This window comes from Capsicum annuum, chromosome 12 (assembly GCF_002878395.1).
Source record: "Capsicum annuum cultivar UCD-10X-F1 chromosome 12, UCD10Xv1.1, whole genome shotgun sequence".
Lineage (NCBI taxonomy): Eukaryota > Viridiplantae > Streptophyta > Magnoliopsida > Solanales > Solanaceae > Capsicum > Capsicum annuum.
The window spans coordinates 134170093-134178564 of NC_061122.1; the positions used below are offsets into that span (position 1 = coordinate 134170093).

Genomic DNA, 8472 nt, shown 5'->3' on the forward strand with positions numbered 1-8472 from the left:
TTTTAAACATTTTCACAAACACTTGGTGGATGTATTATTTATTACCATATGAATCAATATTTTTTTCTTTTTTTTTTCACAACCATGGCAATATTTCTAGCATAAATTATATCACACCCATCTACCATACATCAATTATCAACACCAATAACTATTATCTTGGGGCATCAATTTTACTTTTTTCTTCTTTAATTTTTCAAACTCCTTACTCAATTCATTTTTCATTAAAGCACTTAGGAGCTTCATGGATCAAATTATGGTTTACCAAAGAAAGGGTTAGGCTACATATAAGGCCTCCAAAGAAAAAGCTAAAGGCTTAATAGGGGTTAACTAGAATTATGCACAAGGTAGAACAAATAGAAGGTATACAACTAGGCTATCAAAGAAATGCCTATATCATCTCCTAAACTCACATTCTTTATTTTTCTTCACACACACACCGGGCAAGTTCTAGATATCACATGCAACAAAGAATATACAAAAATCTCACACGCACATAAAATATGCTCAATTCAATAGGATCATCATAGACTCCCAACTAAACAATAGCATAAATTTAAATTTAAGCCAACAAGTACAAGAGTCACAAACATAAGCCTAAGAGTTTCAAAAATAGCAATTCACTCAATCAAATTGCTTTTACAAACAAACCCACTTGCATCATGTAATCAAAAATAGCATCAACAATAATATTTCACTTATTCCTAGCCTTAATTTTTTTAAAATTGAGACAAAATTTAGAAATTTTCCTACCCCACAGTTAAAAATCTACTTTGTCCCCAAAGTGAACTTAAAAGTAAGAGATAGAAATACTTCCTGAGGCCTCTAAGCCTAGCTAGTAGCATCTTTACACATAAATAAGATCCATGGGACCCCACACTCAAGTCTTTTTCTTGCTCCTTAGCTCAAGTTTATGGTACTTAGACTTCCCATTAACCTGTGACTCAACCAAAAACAAAAACTACATGAAATAAAACTAAAAAAAAGCTAAAGAGAAAACATACCTAATTAACTTAGGTTTCCTCCCAAACAGCATCTAATTTAGTGTCGCGGCATGACCCAACTCAACTCAGCCATATTCCTTCACCTTTTTACTTGCTTTTGGGAGCCATTTTTTATTCATTTCTAAAATCTTAAGTTTGGACTATCAAGGTCAATATCTCTCTTCACTTCAACCTTTATCTTGTTGGACAATAGTTGCTTCATCTTAGGCCGCTCAATCAAGCAGTGCGAAGAGGTCTCCCCACACTTTTCCCATTCAATAGCATTGATCAAGAATAAATATTTATATTAGGAACTTTCAATGGGTACTTTGTAAACATCAAATACCACCTCTTATTCATCTACCCTCATTTTGAGCATGCTTTATCAAACATCAATTAAGACCCCTTCGATTGCTAAGAATGGATGACCCAAGATGATTGGTACCTGCTCATCTACCTCAAAATCAAGAACAAAAAAGTTAGTAGGCATAATGAATTTAACAACCTTTATGAGGACGTCCCCTGTTAGACCTTTTGAATATGTAATAGATCCTTCTGCAAGCTGCATAACCACGGGTCTCAATTTAGACTCTCCCAAGCCCAATGTTTTAAATAATGATAGGGGCATCAAATTTATGCTTGCCCTTAAGTCACTTAGTTCATGGACCTCTTTACTCCCAATTTGAATAGGCATAGCAAAATTCCCTTGATCTTACAATTTCTTGGGGATTTTCTGTGTCATTACCACACTACACTCTTCAGTGAGTGTTATTGCTCCCATATCTTGCAATTTCACCTTCTTCTCTACCACATCCCTCAAGTACTTTGCTTACTTAGGCATACTTTGTAAAATCTAGCAAAGGTAAGTTAATATGAAGCTCTTTGAATATATCAATGAACTTTTTGAATAGGGTATCCTCCTTCACTTTTATTTACCTTTGAGAGAAGGGTAGTGGTAGTGTTTTTTTCACTTCTGATTCAGCAACTTTTTCTAGCAAGTACTCAAACTTTCTTGAATTTTCAGCAATTTTGTCACTTACCTGTTGGTTCACCATATCAGTATCTACCTTCTTTATTGCCTTAGAAAGTTCTCCTTGAAGCTCTTTACCACTTCTTAAGGTGATTTTCATAACCTGCTTTGGATTTTCTGTATCTGCTAGCAACCCACCTTATGGTCTTGTATTTAGTACCTATGATAATTGGCCTATGCAACTTTAAACTTCTTGTGGCCACTTGTTAATTCAGTAAATCTTCCTTTTGACTTTTCATATCCACAAACAATTGTGCTTAACTAGTTAAGAGTTATTTCAACATCACTTTCATATTGCTTCTTGACTGATATAATTAGGTCTGCGGATGTGGGGCATTCCATGGCTAATTTGGTGGCTGAGTTTGCCACTTCATGTTGTAGGCATTACCATAATTTAGCCTTTGAGCATTACCTACACACATCACAGATTTTGGATTTGAAGCATACATGGCCACTGCATGACCACTATTTTTGTATAGCTCAGACCAACATATAGCTTGTTGGATAGCATTAACTGTGACTGCAGGTTGTATTGGTCCCAACTTCATGCCGTTGAAATGAGTGTTGATCAAATTTTGTAAGGAAGAAACCTGTGCTGGTAAGGCTGTGAAATAGTCTACCTCTAATACGCTCGCAATTCTTTTCGTGGCACTTCTAGAATCTGAATGCCACTCTGGATTTCCTTGTGCTATGTGGTTCAATAATGTGTACAGCTCATCATAAGTCAATTCCAGCGCTTGACCACCTGTAGCTGAATCTAGGAAAATAGTTGTATTATGATCAAGAGCTTCTACAAAAGTATGAGCAAGTACCTCATTGGACTGTTGGTGGAGTGGACACTCTCGAAGAAGAGCCTTGAAGCATTCCTATGCATCATAAAGGTTTTCATCAGGCTTTTATTTGAAGCTCATTATCTCATTGCGAAGTCTCGTAGTCTTACCTGATGGAACGAATTTGATGAGGAACTTTCTGGCTAATTTCTCCCATGAAGTAATTGAATTGGTTCGCTCCACATTCAACCACATTTTAGCCTTCCCTAAAAGTGAATAGGGAGACAGTGTCAGCCTCACATAATCTGGAGTCACCCCATTCAGAGTAAATATATCAGTAAGCTCAATTAAGGTCTGTGAGTAGACTTATGAATCCTCGTGTGAAAGCCTTGCAAACTGTCCACTCCTTACAAGAAGCGGCACCATATTGTGTTTCAACTCAAAATTCCCCTTAGCTGCTAGTCTTTGAATTGGGGAAGTCAAGTTTGTCAGAAGTGGGACTGCCACTTCCCTAACAGCCCTTCGGTTGCTTGTTACTCAGCCATTAGAGCAGTAGTCTCTTGGTTGTCTTAGATTTAAGGAATTATGGGGAGAAAGATTGCTTCTCTCCTACTTTGGTAAAAGTCTTTCTCAAGTTCAAAGCTTGGTTCTACCAAATCCCAATCTCTTTCCAGCTTATCAACCTAAAAACCAATTTTCTACAATGACAAAACTAAGACCAAGCATAAAAACACCAAATAAATCCTAAAAGTAAAAATAAAATCAACAATTTCCAAAATTCAAATCCCCGGCAATGGCATCAAAAACTTGACAGAGCCCGAGCATAGAAGCAAGTGTACATGGTCTTATCAAGTAATATAGTGGCCTCCAAGAAAACCAAATATCGATTCTACAGAGACTTGATTTAACAATGATTTAATTCTAGTTCATAGTTTAGATTAATTTAGTGCAAGAATAACCAAAAAGAGAGTTTCAAAATTAAAATTAAAGTAACAATGTGTAAATAAAAATACTTGGAACAATCAATGGAGTAAAACCCAGGGTTAAAGCACTACGAACAATCATACTATGTTATTGAATTTCATTCATTAACTTGCTTATCTTGCTTGTTGATTCGTAGGGTTAATTGAATGATCATTGTTTCCCAACCTCTAATCTTTTACCTAATATGGACATTACAACTACATCATTAATCTGGAATGTAATAATCGTATTAAGTGAATTAACGCTATCATCCTACATTTGAATCAAGTAAGGCATCTAAGTATATTCCTATCTTAGATGCTAAGTTTAATTCTTTATTTTATAAAATAATGAAAATACAAACTTTGTTTGTTCCAATGTTCTATCTCCCAATTCCCTCTCTCAAGATCAAAAGGTCGACAATATATGTATTCTAAGATTCGCGAATCCTTAAAATAATTAAAACAAGAATAAACAAACAACCAAATATGATAAGCCAAATTAATCAAAATTAATCAAAAATAATAGTACTCATGTTCTTGGCTTTAACCCCGAAAAGAGGGTTTTTAGTCGATAATATTCATAATCACGATCCAAATAAATGAATACATGATATGAAAAATTAAAATATAAATAAAATAATTAAAACTTAATTAACCCGTGTAGCATCCACCGAAATAATTCCACCATCACAGGTGTCCACGAAAATAATCCAAGTCACCAAAAATTGTTCCAGATGTACATATATATATTCTCCATAATCCAACTTCATGTGGTAATTCAAATATTCCAAATCCTAAATGGATTAATATCCTTGCACGGTTCCCAAGAGAATATTCCCACTTCACTTTAATAAAGTGTCCAATGTTATTATTTAATAATAGGATATGCCTAATCATTGTCGGAGAAGACTTTGAAATTTAGCAGCGCACGGAACACATCGATGCGACGCATCGAGTCTGCATCGGTGTACTAAAATTAGCATTAAAAAATTCTTCTATGTGTAAACTATGTGACCATCGATGCAACGTATCGAGTTCCAATCAGTGTACTGGAATTTGAGTTCAAAATTTTGGTTAACTGTTGATCATCCTATCCTTTGTCCATGCCTTTTGTAGTATCTTTCCAATGAATATCCAGACTTTAAATCATCAATATATAACATATTCAGCTCACAAAGCCTTCTACAATATCACACACCACAAATTAGAGATTAAAACAACATAATATCCTCAACAACGAATTAAAATAAAAGGTAAGATAAGGCAAACTCGCAATGATCTTCCACTTATTATTCCAACTATTGACTTAATTAAAATGAACTTTGCACATTACAAACAAGTTATTCTGCATAAAATTACACCATTAAAATATTGGAAATAAATTAAACACATTAGAATCCACCGAAATCACTAGACACACACCTAGCTCAAGCTAGTAAAACTAGTTTTTCGGGTTGAACTCTAAATGACTCAATTAAGCACAAACATATTTGAAAAATACTTTGGACATTTTAAATACATACTTGGACACTTAAATTCTTATTTATATCAATATGAATATGTTAAGAACATGAATTTCTTTAAAAACAAGATGAAATAAGCTATAATAATGATACCGTAGTGCATAAAATCACCTTAGATCAATAATAGGGTCCCTTAGTATTTTTAGGTTGAGGGAAATAAGTGTAAGGGGAGAAATGACCAAAAATTCCTTGGTCAAAACATGTAGGAAAATTGATTTCAGTCGTCACGACTCAGGTAACAACTCTTGAAAACTGGCCAGGAGTCGTTACCTAGACTCATTACCTGAGGGTCAAATACCTGACCCCTCACTGTTATGGTCATGAATCACTCACCACATCTCATTACCTATCATATTGAGTCATGAAAAATACTTGTGACCAAGGCAGAAAATGTTGGGTTACTAATTTGTGAGACATTGAATCCCACACTACAACTTATGATTAGTAATAACGACTCATTTCTTGTTTCGTAGACACAGCAGTGTTGTCAACACTTTAAAATTTTCAGAATTCAAAAACTTGGGGTATTACAGGCCTGTTGGCCCTTTTACATAAAATTGGATCATGAAAAACACATTATCACAACATAATTCATAATTAAGAGGTCCATCTCATCATATCATTATAGCATGATTCGTAATCATGTTATCATACCCTAAAGTTCATATTTATTTATCATGAAATTTATATCAGAATTAGAAAAGCTTAATACTTTATAAATAATGTAATATTCATATTATTTATTAAAAATGATAAAAATCATGGTTCATAATCATGAGAGTTATTTCATAAGAAAATCAGCAGTTGAAATCATCAAACTCAATTTTTCCTAAAGAAAAATCATACTATATGTATCTTGTACTATCACGATGAAAATCCTAGAACTTATGGAATTGAAAATACTATATGTTTCATGAAGGGTTCGTAAAATTTCATAAGGACCAAAAGAATTCGACACCTGAAGATTTTCACCCTAACCGTAGTTTGTCTGGAGGGGGAGAGAGAATTTGAAAACATATATATTCATGGAGAAATATGAGATGGAGGATAGCCTTACATACTTTGGAAGAATATATAATCTGGAGAATAAATTAAAGATTCCTTACTTGCGTTCTTAGAGCATAATTAAAATTATTCTATTAGTTCGGAAGAGTATGGAGGAACAATACGATAATTTTTTAGCGCTTTTCCGTTATTGAAAAAGGTTGTATAAGTCATGTGGGGGGATTACATAATAGGGATAGGATGAAAACACTCCCCAGTAGAATGATGAAAAAGTAAAATAAAAATTAGTCGAGATGGATGTGGGATGCCACTCTGCCCAATGCTCTAAAATGGTGAACAATTATTCCTAGGAAGTTTGGGTAGTGGGGTTATGTAGTGGCCATACCCTTAGTTTCTGCTTGGTAAAACTACATAACATTTTACTTGAAATTCAAAATAACGAGAAGTTGGTGGTAGTGGAAACTAAACTCAATGATCGTTAAGTTTCTAGGCAATGACCCATGTAACTCTTCATATTGTGGGAGGAATATTAGTTTGAAGTTGACCCTAGTAAAACTTATACATAAACTTAATTGGTAGAGAAGCTTTCAACTCAATTTTGTTCTAAAGATTTCTTATGACCTTAATTCACATTTGATACAATTTCCACACTTAAAACTTGACCTTTACGCCGAAGTACAATCAAATTCACTAGGTTTGGATCTAATTACATGTTAGGGTTTTTGACCTAATTTTATTACCAAATTTAAGTTTTACTTTATTTTGGAAGGAAAACAAAAGTAACCATAATAACTTTTACTTTTTCTGAAAGAAAAATATAATTATTTTTTTCATATTTGTCTAACCTCTTTCTTGGAGGAAAGATTTTTGTCCTCTATAAATATAAAACCCCTCTTCTCATAGCACAACACATTGAAAATATGTTCAAAGAGTAAGAGAGTAAAGGAAGAGCACTTGAAAGAGGACTTGGGAGGAAATATGTCCAAACACTCAGTCAAAAGAGGGGTTATCCCAAAATTAAGTCGATAAAAAAAAAGAAAAAGATGGACAGAGTTGCTGAAAGGTTAATTAATGAAGGAGAGGTTGATAAGTGCGCACTTGAGAATCCCCATTGACAAATCAATGAATTCCAACGTCGTTCCACGATGATAACTAAGGCGTTTTATGGGAGATTACCCACAAATGCTACAAGGATGGCTCATATCCTTTTTATCATTTTTTTGTAGTATTGATGTTAGTTTTTGCATATGAATAACTCATGCGTATGTGATACTATGGAGTGCTTAAGATAAGCTTAGAAAGAAGGAAGTATGCTAATTTAAGTTAAACACTGAACAAAGATTAAATAGGTAAAAATTGATCAGAAAAGTTGGATAGGGGGGAACAGAGGAGCAGAACTGCCCTTAGTTAGCTCAATCGTGGTCCCTAAGAATAATTGTGGTTACCCACATATCCGCAATTGTGGTCGGTCAACCACAATTGCGGACACCATAGCTAGTTGATCCACTGACTCCCTCCCTAATTTTCTTACACCCTCATTCAAATTTTTGCATTCAGGAATTGCCCGATCTTGAGGAAAATAGTGATGATGGAGAAATTGAGAAGGATAGAGGTCCTTGATGGGGTTTCAGGGAGCACCCTTATCTCTTTGTTAGACTTGATTATTTATGCAGTAGGGACACTTCTACCTTTTCAGTTGGGGGTCTTTCCTTGCTCATTTCATTGGGGCTTGTATTATTTCTACATACTTTTTTGCTCTTTTAGATAATCCTTATTTTTATTCGGGTTGTGATATTTGGGCACTTGAATGATGCCCACACTTGCATGAATTAAGTATTTTGTTCTCGGTTTGTTACTTTATTTTAATTTTATAGGGCGTGTCATGATTGGGTTTTAACTATGGATGCAAGGGAAGACTGAGTACCTGTGGCATTAATGATTTGGGATTGCATTTATACCCATTGGTGAAGTTTAAGTAACCATATGTGAGACTATATCTTGGGTTGTTGCCATGATTAGCAAATTCTGCGTGGTACGGATACTAAAGCAAACAACCCCCTCCGTCTGAAAATTTTGTAATATTCAAAGGCATGGAAGTGAACAACCTTGTGACATAACTTTCTCTCTTTCTATGACCCTAAAAATTGACTTCAAAAAAATAGTGAATACTCCATCTTTGTCTTGAGAGGTAGAATA

At 34.4% G+C, this 8472-nt stretch overlaps 1 non-coding gene across 1 annotated transcript; it reads left to right on the plus strand.

The window, feature by feature from the left end:
- The first annotated feature begins 2832 nt into the window (after nt 1-2832).
- Nucleotides 2833-2941, plus strand: LOC124889933. Its single transcript, XR_007048845.1, has one exon. It is a non-coding gene; the product is annotated as a small nucleolar RNA R71 (small nucleolar RNA).
- Nucleotides 2942-8472: the final 5531 nt, after the last annotated feature.